Here is a 16,308-nt window from a genome sequence, read left to right on the forward strand (position 1 = left end):
CATACACGTGATTCTGTACTCAGGTTGTTCTTGGGTTTTGCGTCTTACCTCCCTTAAGAGCTTATTCTTGAGGGATTTCTAGCGACAAAGGAACAACGAGCAACAGTGACTATTCTGGACTGATAAAGCTCAATATCTCCCCTGTGTATAGTTTATCATCTCTTCGTCATACACGTGATTCTGTACTCAGGTTGTTCTTGGGTTTTGCGTCTTACCTCCCATAAGAGCTTATTCTTGAGGGATTTCTAGCGACAAAGGAACAACGAGCAACAGTGACTATTCTGGACTGATAAAGCTCAATATCTCCCCTATGTATAGTTTATCATCTCTTTGTCATACACGTGATTCTGTACTCAGGTTGTTCTGGGTTTTGCGTCTTACCTCCCATAAGAGCTTATTCTTGAGGGATTTCTAGCGACAAAGGAACAACGAGCAACAGTGACTATTCTGGACTGATAAAGCTCAATATCTCCCCTGTGTATAGTTTTATCATCTCTTCGTCATACACGTGATTCTGTACTCAGGTTGTTCTTGGGTTTTGCGTCTTACCTCCCATAAGAGCTTATTCTTGAGGGATTTCTAGCGACAAAGGAACAACGAGCAACAGTGACTATTCTGGACTGATAAAGCTCAATATCTCCCCTGTGTATAGTTTATCATCTCTTCGTCACACACGTGATTCTGTACTTAGGTTGTTCTTGGGTTTTGCGTCTTACCTCCCATAAGGGCTTATTCCTGAATCAATAGTGTATTTCAATAGACTATAAGTCAGTGTATATGTTATGTGTGCCTGTGTGTACGTGTGCGTGCGTGTGTGTGTGTGTGTGTGTGTGTGTGTGTGTGTGTGTGTGTGTGTGTGTGTGTGTGTGTGTGTGTGTGACTATAGTGTATTTCTAATAAGCCATAATACATACCGACCATGCAACAAGCAATCATATCCAACCAGTAGAAATTAGATGTCATTCGTAGGTCTTGAAATCTAACCAAGCAGCTTAAGGAGTAGATTATGTAGTATATAACACTAGATAAGTATATTAACGTGTGATACAGTCACTGCTCTCTTGCAATTACCAAACACGGCGAAACCGTTTCAACGTATTCAACATATCAAATGGCTTACAAATACATCCTTATGTAAGTTTACGAAGAAGCCCACTCATTCTTGCTATACGGCTCATATATATATATATATATATATATATATATATATATATATATATATATATATATCCCTCTCCCCCTCTCCCTCCCACTCCCCCTATATGTTTCAACGTATTCAACATAACAAATGGCTTACAAATACATCCTTATGTAAGTTTACGAAGAAACCCACTCATTCTTGCTATACGGCTCATATATATATATATCCCTCTCCCTCTCTCTCTCCCTCCCCCTCCCACTCCCCCTATATGTTTCAACGTATTCAACATAGCAAATGGCTTACAAATACATCCTTATGTAAGTTTACGAAGAAACCCACTCATTCTTGCTATACGGCTCATATATATATATCCCTCACCCTCTCTCTCTCCCTCCCCCTCCCACTCCCCCTATATGTTTCAACGTATTGAACATAACAAATGGCTTACAAATACATCCTTATGTAAGTTTACGAAGAAACCCACTCATTCTTGCTATACGGCTCATATATATATATATATATATCCCTCACCCTCTCTCTCTCCCTCCCCCTCCCACTCCCCCTATATGTTTCAACGTATTGAACATAACGAATGGCTTACAAATACATCCTTATGTAAGTTTACGAAGAAACCCACTCATTCTTGCTATACGGCTCATATATATATATCCCTCTCCCTCTCTCTCTCCCTCCCCCTCCCACTCCCCCTATATGTTTCAACGTATTCAACATAACAAATGGCTTACAAATACATCCTTATGTAAGTTTACGAAGAAACCCACTCATTCTTGCTATACGGCTCATATATATATATCCCTCACCCTCTCTCTCTCCCTCCCCCTCCCACTCCCCCTATATGTTTCAACGTATTCAACATAACAAATGGCTTACAAATACATCCTTATGTAAGTTTACGAAGAAACCCACTCATTCTTGCTATACGGCTAGTGGTTTTAGGAATTTTTTAGTTAGTATCGGTTAGTATTTAGTATAAATTACTAAATTACTTACTAATATAAAGCTCACAGTGAGTCTTCAAAACATTAAAATCTTCCGCGAGAGTGAATTGCGTTGTTTACTCTCAATTACAGTCACGGCAAACATCTCGAGACATTTTGTATTTGCGACCCGATTACATAGACGAAATACCTCACGGTATAACTGTCTACAATATCTTTCTTTTCCTTTTTGAAAATAGAACGGGAATATAAAGTTATTATACAATTTATTAATACAGTCTGATCGAGATTACTTATAAATTGATAAACCATTCCCAAATTCTACATTGTAAATATATATACTAATTTTATTAATTTTTATACCAAAACGCTTTGGGTGTCTTTGAACTTTTGATAAGTTCTATAAAAATTTTAGCGATAAGTCACAAATTTTTTCGAAAAGATAATGTTTAACAATACTTTATAAATTATCATGATTAAATATAGACGTATATTGCTTTTGTTTTCTTTACAATATCTTGATAGTTGTGACAACAGTAAATTTATTCACATTCCATTTATTAGTGACAAATCCAACTATTTAATTAGCAAAATGTAATTTTGTCATTTTAAAGATTTAGAATGTTCTTGTAACTTTCATTACGTAACGATCTTCCTTAATTTTTTGGTGCACTAAATATTGCAGGAACATTTACTCAGCATTTTTTCTCCATAGCAGATAAAATCTACAAACTCTGAAGAATGTTATACAGCTGTTGTAACTACTTTATTATTCAAGAATAACCATCGCAAGCTTACATTGGGTCGGCCTGAGAGGAGTGTTTTGGTGTTATGTATAAGCTGAGGACAATGTATATAGCAATAATTTTGAAAGTCTAAGTTATTATTATTACTTCCAAAACAGGATCAACTAGTGTAAGTATTCAGGTAGTGGGAGTATGAAAGCTTGTACTAAAGCTTTACAGGAGATATGTCGAGTTAATGTAAATGCTTATTTGTTATATATTCTTTGTAGATATAATCAGTGGGAAGATAAAATTTAAAAATGAGCAGATAAAGTACCAATCGAGAGGTGAGATATTAAAAAATGTTTTAAAACTGTTATAAAATTTTCAAAAATACATGCAAATAGTCATTCTTTACCTTCCTTCAAGGTGAAAGAAAAATTATTGTTATGAGATAAAAAATCAGTTTTTTATTTACTTTGACGGCGTACATAGTTTGTAGTGTAATAACTTCTGTTCTTTTAATTTACTTCGTTTGGTTTCCAAACATTTGTAACCCAATTAAAACTTAAAAGTACCGTAACTTAATCTTCTAATAATGCCTTTAGATTGTTGATCGACAGATATTCTCTTTTTTCTCACAATGACTTAAATTTAAATCCATGAGTGGTGTATCGTTTGCTATTATTCGGTTACAACTTATAAGTAAAGAGAATTAAGTTAACGTTTGCAATGTAGGAGGATGTCACAGTATTTTTAGGCTGTATCTACAAGTACTATAAGTCAGAACAAGTTTATCAAACGCCTCTCCTTCATTTGACCATCAACTAAAGTTACACTTGCAAGTCCACCCTAATATTCTAAATTTAAACTCATCTTATTTTTATTACAATTTCATCGATTCCTCTCTTATTGCCTCTCGCGAACGTCTAGGTTCTTTTTCATGAGAAGAGAGTTGCGATCTGTGTTGTTGGCAACTTGAGTTTCGCCATCCCTCGCGAGCTTATTACAATTTCATTGATTCCTCTCTTATTGCCTCTGGCGAACGTCTTGGTTCTTTTTCATGAGAAGAGAGTTGCAATCTGTGTTGTTGGCAGCACTGGTGTGGTAGTTTCTCTAGTGCTGTCAAGTGGCTCTGATCTTATCATGTAATTTATTGTAACAATTCAGAGAAGCTGAAAGGCTTCAGTGCAGTGTATCTCCTGTGTTTATTATAACTGAAAGTTTTAATGGAAACTTAATCAGTATTTTCATACTAAGTAACAGTTGCAATATTTTAATTTATGAATGATGGAATACTAGTTCAACCATTCAGTTAAATACAAACAAGTCATTGTATAGCTTTAATAAACAAAACTGTAATATAAACACTTGATTTCAGATTAAATTATTCATTTTAATCAATTTTTGTTGAATTACCTGTTATTTATACACATAGTTCATTTGAAAACTTCAAACTCGTATTAAAACACTTATAGCCCAAGTATCAAATTTCTTTAAACGAGAGAGTATATAATACTAATTGGGAAACAAAATAATTATTTTCATCCCAATGGGGATGCTCACCCCTATGTCCGTACCCAAAGTCAAAATTTTGAAACGGTAACTGATACCTTGTGACACCTCAAATTGAAGCTCTTAAAAATGCTGCATTTTGGTAAAAAAAAGTGAAAGAACAGCAAAATTACTCACTGAATGCTGTTGTAAATCCTTTATAAACTTTAAAATAAATGTTCAAATTGGTAGCCATTTCTGTTCAAGCAAAAAATAACGTATTCTTGCCTCGTATCAAAAGTATAAACTAATTTTCCTGACATTCGTATAGAAACTGCAGTGAATTTAGCAAATAAATTTGCGATGGAATAAGACCATGAACATTAAAATTCAAAGTAAATTATGCATATAAAACATTGAAAATTACACAGTTTTTGGCGATAGTGAAATAAGACAATATTAAAACTACAATTGAGATTCGCATATGATATAGAACACCGACAAGTTTTTGATGTACGCCAAGAAAGAGCTTTAATCTAATAAAGCATAATAAGCAGAATTATAAATTATATGTGAAACGGGCCTATTTAAAATAGAAATGAAGAAAGACACCTTCCAAGTACCAGCAAGTGCAAACATGGACCTCTCAGTCGCCTTTCTATCAACCCAACTTGGCAGATAATAAATAAACAAATGAATGCAAAACATAGTTAACCGTTTGAAGCATTTTGTTATCACAGTTGGAGATAGAACACTTTATTCCAGCAACATCTGCCTTAACTCTTAACAACAACAGAACGAAGCAAAGCCAACAGCCAATTTTGAATTTAAATTTAAGACTGTGACACACGCTATTATAAAAAAGCCATATACTCATTCAAGGCAATACCCTCTTTGGGCGTTGATGTGATATGAGTAAAACTAACAAACCTTTAAAGTAGAGATAAAAATCCCCCTGACTGATATCACAAAGAAATCACTCCACAAAAGAATCTTCCCAGATCTACTGAAAGCCGTACAAGTGTATCCGAATAATAAAAATGGCAAAATTATCAGTATAGGTAGCTATAGATCAATGTCCACAACTACACATTTCTCAAAAACAATAGAAATGTTAGTTCCACAAAAACCTCACCTTCACCATCAGCAAAAGATACTGATCGCTAGAATCAGTTTCTAAAATGAAGGTCTACTGCTACTGCTCTGACACGATTCACTTAACTTATAATTGATGGAATGGGAGAAGAAAACAAAGTAACAAGCTATTCTTAAACTTAAGCAAGGCTTTCGACTGTAATAATTTTATCAGACTACTTAATAAATTAAGAGCTCTAGGTGTTGCTGGAACAACAGAAAATTGGTTTTGTAGTTACCTACATGTAACTACAAAAAAAGTAACAGCTTGTTGTTATACACCAAACAGATAACACCAACAAACAAAAAATCATATCAGACCTCTTCAGTGTATGTCGAGGAGTTCCGCAAGGCTATGGTCTGGTCCCCACTCTTTACCCTTACTGGAAAACTACCATCTAAGTTGGATACAAAACTTGTGTCATACAGTTATGTACGCCGACGATACGAATATGACGCTGGCAAATGTATCACCAGAATTACTCATCAGAAATACTAACATCGCTCATAATACTAGCAAACAGTACTGCACAACAAATGGACTGGTTCTCAATGGAAATAAAACAATTCAGATAACCTTTAATTACATACTGTAATCACTAACATGATACCGACTGGCATAGAGTTAAAAAAGCACAAAATATTGTAGAGTAACAATAAATTCCACCCTGTCCAGGACAGCCCCGTTGCGCTGTACTGACGTCATAAGGAGATACAGCAAACACATAGGTGGTCTGTAAGCACTAAAATAGCATACTTTATCTTATTCAATGTATGTAATGCTCATCTAAAGAGAATTCTGGTGTAAACAAATAACAATCAGTTACCTTCCAAACATCGCCACACTTGTATGCTAGCAAAATACCTTTAAATAGCTAAGGACCTTAACAGTAGTATCATTTCACATTTAATAAGCGATTGTACATACTGCCAGTACAGCACCACTCAGACATAGAGATTTGTACCAGCACAATACTCGCCATGCTGCAGTTTTCACACTGCCAACTCATCACCTCAGACAAAACCCTCATACAAGGGAGCAGCATTCTTCAGCCGCCCACCAGATTATCTCAGACAGCAACCAACCAAGGCACTCGAGAGAAATCTAAATATACGGCTACAAGACAACTCTTACTACACCGAAAATGAATGTTTTATAATTAATAATGTTTACTTACAATGACTCATAAATTTATGTATTGGCCTACAAACACTGACTCAATGTACTACTTTCAAACAATATCTCATTAAACTATCTCATTGTCTATTGCCTTTAAAGCTTGTGCTTTCAAGCTTTTAGCTTGAATGTGAAACACATTAAACTATTGTAGCATACATTGTAGGTCATAATTCAAGCGTAAGGATGTTCTACGTAAATTGTGTTCATAGTTAATTCATTGTCCATTTATAAAAATAACTACAATAATTAAAGAACTCATCTTACTGGGAGAAACAGAAAATACAGCGTTGAGTAGAAAACATATTACCCTAATTAGTGAAGTATTTTCTTACACGTGACCCAATTAACCTCTTTCATTAAAAACATCGCACTTTTATTATCTTATATATATAAAAAATCTTGAGTCACGATGTATGTTGCCAATAAACTCCAAAACGACTGAACCAATTTCAATCAAATTTCACATGTATCCGTAATTTAGTCTAACTTAGAAGATAGGATAGTTATTATCTGAATTATTCGCTTATGTCGTGAATATAAACGAATAAAATGAAGAAAAGTTTTCAAAGCGCCTGCACATTATAACCTGCAATTACGAGATAGATACGTATATTAAACAGTGAAACACTATTTGAAGGCGCTAAGTTATGATGTATAATTGTCTAAACTAAATTTTTGGTTGAACTTAAAGGTTGAGTGGTAGACCACTTTGTAATAAAATACATTATGCATGTACAATACATTTTTGACATATTTTCTTGATCGTGACATCAAGGTAAAATCTACATCGGGGTTGGAAATATAATTTACTTCAACCAGAAATGCTCATACGCGGGCAAAACTTACGAAAAGCGTGCGAAGCCGCGGGAAACAGCTAGTTATTATTATATACTAGAAAGTAAACTGTCATGTCTCCAGATGTTTACGGGCATTAAAACTTGTAGTAGATAATGTATTACAGGGATTTCCCCAACAAAGGATAGTCAATAACGACAGACAATGCAAAGCCGGGAACTTTAGACTCTGTAACAACCTCCAACTTTGTTAAGCTCCTGCAGAAACAACATATCTTCCGCCGATTGCAACGCTCGGTCTAACTTCTCGCTCGTTTCAGTCAAATTCAAAGGTTGCTCCATTAAAATTTTATAAAACTGCATTCAAGTTGACTATTGAATACACCTTGTACTATAACCTGAGACTGGTACCCTAACATAATCCTAAAACAGAAAACACACATAGTGTGGACTGATTACAAAATTTTGGACATATTTAATCGTTAAAGTTAAAAAAAAACAGACCACCCATAGTTTAAATTTGAAACATATAACGAAGAAAACTGTTTACAATAGCGTTAGTAATGTTATATAATCATCTTGTAGTTGGTGTTTTAGCTAACTTATAGTGTTTTTAGACCAGAATAATTGGACTGGATACTAACTCACATATATTTCTAGTTAATTTGTCTCCTCTATTATTTTACAATTCTTGATAAAATTAGATGAGAGATTATTCTGTGTTAATCACTATCACTATGATTTTCTCGAGTTCTACTTTTTCTACTTAGTGGAATAATTATAAATACCACCGAAAAGTGACAATTTGGCACGATTATGTTACATATAAGCAAAGGCTGTGTTCAATTAGCTTTATATTATAGTATTAAACTATATTTTTTATTTATAAAAATTCGAGTATATTTATAATTCATGTCTACAATTACAATTAACATTCGCAGTATTGTGTAAGTTCAAATCATTTCAGAGGAAATGTTGGTTCTTTATTTTTCAATATGTAGAAGTTTTAATACATAAAATTGAGTGGTTATTGCTGTTTGTGTGTAGCGTTTGGAAAATACTCTAGAATGTAAAGAACAATACAATATTTAATGGATTGGTAAATATGCACAAATGGTTGAATAAAAAGTGCATACAATACCAAACCTGAATGCATTTTGGTTAACAGTGTAATGGAGTAACCTTTAAATTTGACTAAAACTGGAGAAGTTAGACCGAGCGTTGCAATCGGTGGAAGACTTGTCGTTTCTGCAGGAGCTTAACGAAGTTGGAGGTTGTTACAGAGTCTCAAGTTCCCGGCTTTGCATTGTCTGTCGTTACTGAATATCCTTTGTTAGGGAATTCCCTTTTATGTATCATCTACTACAAATTTTAATGCCCATAACCGCCTGAGGACATTATAAAGTTTACTTTCCAGTTTTTATCAATGCTATCAATAGTAAAATATAAAGGGTTTTAAATGAAAGAAGTAACTTTTGAAACGTTTAAGCAAATGTATTTTACATTCGAAGCTGTACTTTCCTCTTTCACCTAGTAAGCTGAGTTCCTTAATTAATGCAGTTGTTATTATCAACAGGTGAATTAATGACGCTAAAAAACAATACATGCAGAGCCTCATTAAGCTTGAACTATGACCTTTAGTGTGTTCAGAAATAGTTATGCGTTCTTCCCAGAGAACCTTATATAAACAATAGACAATATACTGTAATAAGTAATTTTGTGAGAACAGTATATCGAGTAAATGTGTGTGACTTCAGCCACTTTTATTTTGTTGGCTGGTAGTAGAGCCGGCAGCCACATAGTTACAGCTGCTCTTGTCGTCTTGCTGCTAGGATTACTAGTCTCTTCCTGATGAGCTCTCTCTCTCTCTCTCTCTCTCTCTCTCAATTCCAGACTCCCATATGGTTAAGACGTATGGCCAGCAGTAGACGGAGTTTATATTGTTTACTTAAATTGAGTACTTAAATAGTAAGTTACATGTCGTGGAAAATAGATGTGATGAAGCATGTGGAGATATTGTGGCATTGAAGGGAGAGAATCGGTCCCTGAAGGGGGAGGTGAATGTATTGCGGGCTGAGTTGGCGGATCTTCAGCAACATACAAGGAAAAATAATATTTTAATTTCTGGTATTCCTGTCGCACAAAAAGAGAGCACATCACATATATATTCCATACTTCACAGACTTGCAGATGTCATTAATGTGGAGTTCCTGCGATCGGATATATCTGTTGCACATAGACTTCAAGGCAGGAGTAGTGACACCCGGCCGCCATCTATTGTTGTATCTTTCGTTTTCGCGGTCAACTAAGGCGATGTGGATGAGTGCCGCACGCGAGAGGAAGGGACTGTTGGCCAGTGACATCCATTCCTCTTTTCATCGGACTCGAAGGTGTTTATCAATGAACATTGACGACACAAACCAGACAGCTGTTCAACGGCGCCAGGGAGCTAGTGAGGCAGAGGATGCTGTCAGTGGTGTGGACCAACGACGGGAGGGTGCTGGCTAAGTCAACCCCAGGAGGTGCTACCTTCCGTATCCAGCATCAAGATCAACTGGACCAGATGAAGCGCAGGATCATGGAGCTAACGACGCAGGAGGCTGGGGGCCAGGCCATCACACGTGCAGACACAGTTCCCGCCGCAGCTACCTAGATCTCCAGTAGGTCAACTCTACGCGTTCAATAAATCTAACTGTTGTAGCACAGAAGGTAAAAGGACAAATTTAATGAATGTGAAAGAGTTTAGTTTGTTTATGGGGAGGAACCAAAAACAGAAGAATAATATTATTATTTCATACTGAAGAAGAATAATTTCTTTTGTAAAAATTTTTTTAATGAAACCTGTAATATGCTCATTGGAGCCTCTTTTTATCTACAGGTTTATCTATTGAAGCAATTGTAGAGATATTGTATTGATGAGAAGTCAATTGTTTTCCTATGTTTATCCTAGGATTTATTTCATGAAAACATTAGGCTAGGTATGTAATAATAGGCGATTTTGTTTATTTACTTATTGTTATCACTTTTTACTGGATAATCTAAATAATCCTATTTACTCTTTGATGTCGTAATTGATAAATTGAGTTGTATTAAAAACAGGAAACTGTGGATGGTAACTGTATTGTATCTGGGCTAATGAATGAGTTGTTGGTAAATTAAAATCACACTTTGGTGGGGTAAAATTTTACTCAAGATTACATACGATTAACGAAAGTTCAAATAATATATGTTAATGCATGAATATCAAATTTTCAGTTGTTGTAATAATTTAAAGCATGCAGTAATTGGTATGTACAATTATGGTAAAGAATTCCTCTTTTTTGGAAATTTTTCATTATTTTGATCTATTTAGGGAGAAATGGGGTCTTTACAAGACCTTTAATTTATTGTGTAAATAAATATAATTACAAACTAAATTTTTTAGGTTAAAGATTTTTCCAACATATGTCTATCTTTTCTCTAGTCTAATGTAATTTTGTTTATAAGCAATAACAATATAACTACATTATAAAATAAATAGTAAAATATGTTACATAATTAAATTAATAATTATACATTTATTCACACCGTTTCAATTTCTACTATACACACTGAAAAATATAGATAACTAATTGTCAACTAGTGGAAAAAGTTATAGCATACATTTTATTATTTTTTACATTGACACCATTTAATCCAAATTAAGAAACAATTATTTCTAGCTCGATATATAGTATATTTTACAACTAAACTTCCCAGTTTGTATGCACCATATATTTTTGTCTCCACATATTAGTTTTTTATTATTTTTAAATGTATTCTATTTTACATCATGGCATCTAAATTATAAAACTGAATTAATATGGTTTCTTAATCTGGATTCACACTGGAATATAGCCAGTTTATCATAAACTTCTATCATTTGCAACTAATATAAACACATTCTATATTGAAGGAGATAGATACACATAGTAAAAGGTAATCGATATTACATACCACACCCAAGTTTTAATAACATCTTTCGTCATAACTTTAATAAACACAGTGAACAATGACGTTTTATATAATGCATATATATGTGTGTATATGTATATATGTATATATGTGTAAATATATATATGTATGTATGTATGTATGTGTGTATGTATATATATATATATATATTTATATTTCTTCTATTCAGTAATGAATTAAATTGCGGAAAATGTGACCTAGTTACATATTAGAGATTGGCATTTAGGAGTGCTTTGAAGCATGCTGGATGGCACTAACTTAACTTTAATTTATAATATTTAACATTCAAATGGTTCAAAGTGATGATGAGTGTAATATAGTTCAATGTATAGTATTTAATGAAATTAGTGATTTTAAGGCACAGAGCATAGGAGTTAATCGAAACAGCGGCTCATCTTTTACAATAATCCAGCAGAATATTCGGAGCTATAATAAAAATATTGATGAGTTTTTTGGTTGTGTTACAAGATTTAGAAATTAAGGCTAACTGTATTATTTTAACTGAAGCTTGGCTAAATACTGGAAGTAATTTAATGCACTTAGATGGTTATAATCTATATCGGTCGCAGAATAGCCTGAACCAGAGCGACGGACTTGTTGTGTATATAGATGACACGTTGCCAGTCACCTGTTGTGAGCTCTGCCTGGGCGGGGTAGCCACGAGCTTATCTCTTACATTGCAATGGCCGGAACACCGTGTGAGCTGCTTGCCGTGTATCGGAGCCCCCAACCTCCAATCTTACCCGCTTCACCGAGGCAATTAGTCGTCACTTTACTGACACTGCAAACAACAATCAGCTTTTCATTCTTGCTGGCGACATTAATTGCGATATTCTAAATACCAACCACAATTCCGTAGAAGAAACGATATCTCGACGTCTTGTATGACAAAGGTTTTGTTGCAGTAGTGAATCAGGTTGACGCGGCCGAGTAGTAAAACTTGCATTGATCACTTTTTGTAAAGTTTGCCAGTTGCGCGGTGGCAAGCTCATATGTAATAAACACTGCGATCACCGACCACAGTTTATTAATTATGCAGATTGGCCTAAATAATAAAAAATATAATTCCCACAGCCCAGAAACATTCTACTTTAAAAACAGACTGGCAAAAAATTGGCGAGATCTTAAAAGATAAAAAGTGGGACCATATCACAGACAATGAAGATTTAGATTCTGCTACTGAGGGATTTATGGAAAGTTTACGGGAGCTGATAGAAATATACACGAAAAAAAAAATCAAAATCACATCAAATTTAAAAAAGTGAAACCGTGGATAACTTTAGGAATCATTAAATCAATTAGGCGTAGGGATCAATTGCATACTAAATTGAATAAGGAACCTTTTAACGTTAATCTGCGTAATAGATATTTACGTTACCGAAACACTCTCCACGCAACTATTAAATGGGCTAAATACATTTTTTATCAAAATAAAATGGTGGGAACTGCCGGTGACGCTAGGAAGTTTTGGGCTGTGGTGAAAGAGGTTGCGGAAGCCCTGGGGGAAGGAACGGTTTCCCGATTGAAGCTTTTTGTGCGCGCGGCGGCCCGGCCACACCTCAAGATGTGAAAACCATATGTAACGAATTTAATGTTTATTTTGCCTCAGTGGGGGTCGCGGTTGGCGGGCAAGCTCAACCCCAGTGGGCCTTCTGAAGTCGAGGACGCTGACCACGCTTTGAATGCCGTGTTTGAACTGAGGCCGGTCACTCAACAAGAACTTTTCAGTGTCGTAAATTCTTTAAGAGCGCGGTCGGCCTCCTGGTTGTGATGCAATTCCAACAAATTTAATTAAAAACAATCTTTGCAAATTGGCACAGCCTCTTCTCCACGTAATAAATTTAAGTATACGATCCGGAAAATTTCCTAACGCTTTTAAGATCGCTAAAGTCATTCCTATATATAAGTCTGGCCAGAAATCACAACACAGTAATTATAGACCAATTTCACTCTTGACATCAATTGATAAGATTCTCGAGAAAATGTGTAAAAAATCAGTTAGCGAGTTACCTAAATCGATTTCACATTGTAGCTAAAGAACAGTATGGTTTTAGAGAAGAAAAAAATACATCCGATGCTTTAACTGACGTTACTAAATTAATTTCACATAAAATTGGAGAAAAAAAACATGTTATAGTTACATTCCTAGACTTAGCTAAGGCTTTTGATTCCGTTGATAGAACAAATCTCATTAGAAAACTGGAAAATTATTGGAGTTAAAAACAACGCTCTTAATTGGTTTAACAGTTACTTTAACAATAGAACCCAAATGGTTTCTATCAGCAACATTAATAGCGACACCATACCTGTAAGCTATGGGTGTAGTTCAAGGAAGTACCCTAGGACCACTTCTGTTTTAGTGTTTACATAAACAACCTTGTCAAAATTGATTTAAAAAGGGAAATTATTTCTATTTGCGGACGATACGGCCTTAGTTTCAACTGGTGACACTTGGGAGGAGGCATATGACCACACGCGTCCTTGGATCTCATGAGAATTAAGAATTGGTTTGACCACAATGTGCTGAGCGTAAACGTTGACAAAACAAAACACCTACCGATTTTCATGAAGAACGATCCAGGACCGAGGCAACTGAGGATGCACTCCTGCGGTGACCACCGTGCGATAGCTTGCGGCTGTGGCACTATTGAGCGTGTGGAACAATACAAGTACTTGGGAGTAATTATCGATCGGAAGCTAAGTTGGGTTCCACAACGTCCAGTATGTAAAAAAGAGGCTTCGGACCATGATTTATGCATTCATGCAGCTGGCGCAGGTTCTGTCCGCTGGTCAGTGTAGGGAGGTTTTACTTCGCCTAATGTACAGTCGACGCTGCAGTACGGCCATTCTGGCGTGGGGGCGGCCTCTTCGTCCTACTCTCGAGCCGCTGGCGGTTGCTCAGAGATCCATAATGAAAGTTATCCTTATGAAAAACAGAAGATATCCTACTGAATTATTATTTGAGCGGTTTCCTGTTTTTAAATATAAGACAGCTCTTTATTAAGTCCCTATTAATATATATTCGTAATAATAAAAATACAATGTTCCAAGAAAGTTCCCATACATACTTAACAAGAAATAGAGTAAATTTTGGATTTGATATTCCCAGACCGGCACACACTTTGGAAATTAATAATTCGTTTTATTTAGCTCACCAACTTTATAGGAATCTCCCAACTGATGTACTGCAGGCCGAGGGTGGTGGTGCTGCTGCATACAAGCGGAGGGTGGGCGAGTGGTTGCTCGGCCTGGGTGGGCAGCAGCGGAGGCGCTCATTCAGTCGCCATACACATAATGGTAAATTGCATCACACGTTCGTTTACTCCATCACAAGCACACACACACATACACACACACACACACACACACACACACACAACACACACACACACACACACACACACACACAACCAAAAAGTACGGTAACGCGCGTCCTTGCACCTGTTCTGGGTCATAATAAATGATTGGCTTGACTAGCTCCGATTATTCTGACAGTAACGTATATAACTCTCTCTTAGTTCTTGGATTAACTCTCTCCTTAGCTTTATTAATTAATAGAATATCGTAGATTGTCGTGTTTACTTTTTTTTTTTTTTTTTTACTATATATTATGTAGGATGTATACAATTTTCAGTTTAAAATTATACCACATTTAGAAGTTCATTTTGTTTAATGTTAATGTAAGCTAGCAAAGTTCAATTAAATAAGTTTATTAGTGCTGCTGGACTGACTTAAGAACTCTAATCCTGCACACAGACGTGGAGTCTCTGCAGGTATTATTCCAATTTTCGTTTTACTATTTTATAAGTCAATTTGTATTCATGAATTGTTTGGAAATAAATAAATGAAATGAAATGAAATATCATCAAAGCTGTTGCCCACTTCCTCGACGAACCAGGGCACGGTGTTAGTTAAATTCTCTCGCAAAGTGGTAGCAGATCTGAAGCTCTAATGATGGAAGGCTAAGGCATAGCCGGTGGTAACTGGTAGAATCAACACAAATAAGAGAGCTAAATATTACTTTTATAGGTTTGAAGGAGTAGACACTTTTTCTTCAAAATTATTTTTCAATTTTCTGACACTTTTAATACTTAACTTTTGGCTTAAACTTGTAGTAGCAGTTTTATAATGTGCATGTCTTAGATACCGGTGCAGATTATAAAAATTACCGGTTGGCTTTAATCTTCATATTTTCGAAGACTACAGTTGATGACATTACATTTTGAACTGGTTGTCAATGGTTCTACTTTTATCTCAGAAAAGTGTTAAATGCAGTAGTTAAGGATTAAATTTCAAGATCTTCTTTCTAAGGTGATTTTATTCAGAGAGTCGTAATGAAATATCATTGGTATATTGAACATTGCAGATCGATCAGTGTATTCGATTTACACATAGAATAAAAGGAACTGGTCCCTGCGAGACACAATGAACCGATTTATTTCAAAGACCTGAACATTACACTCGAGATCTGCAAACACTAGTATCTATCTCTGAGAAGAGGAGATCCATTTATGAGGAAGACCCCAGGCATGCACATACAGAGCCTGACTGAGAGAGGCACAGAGAGAGGAAGATTCCACTCTGTCATGGTCTCATGTGGCGTTTGTCTTTTACTGCTTATTCCCAGGCAATTGGACAAGGCTCGACAAGAACAAAAACCTGACTAAAAGAGACAGACAGAGTGGAGGGGCACAAAGGTCCCACTCTGCTTCTCTCATGTTGCATTTGTCTTTGACCGCTAAATCGTAAGGAATAGGACAGAGACGGAACATGCACACACAGAGCCTGCCTGAAAGAGGCAGAGTTGAGTGGAGAGGTACAAAGATCCCACTCAGCCTCTCTCATGTTGCGTTTGTCTTTGCCCGTTAACTCGTAAGGAATAGGACAG

This window comes from Homalodisca vitripennis, chromosome 8, assembly GCF_021130785.1.
Source record: "Homalodisca vitripennis isolate AUS2020 chromosome 8, UT_GWSS_2.1, whole genome shotgun sequence".
Classification (NCBI taxonomy): domain Eukaryota; kingdom Metazoa; phylum Arthropoda; class Insecta; order Hemiptera; family Cicadellidae; genus Homalodisca; species Homalodisca vitripennis.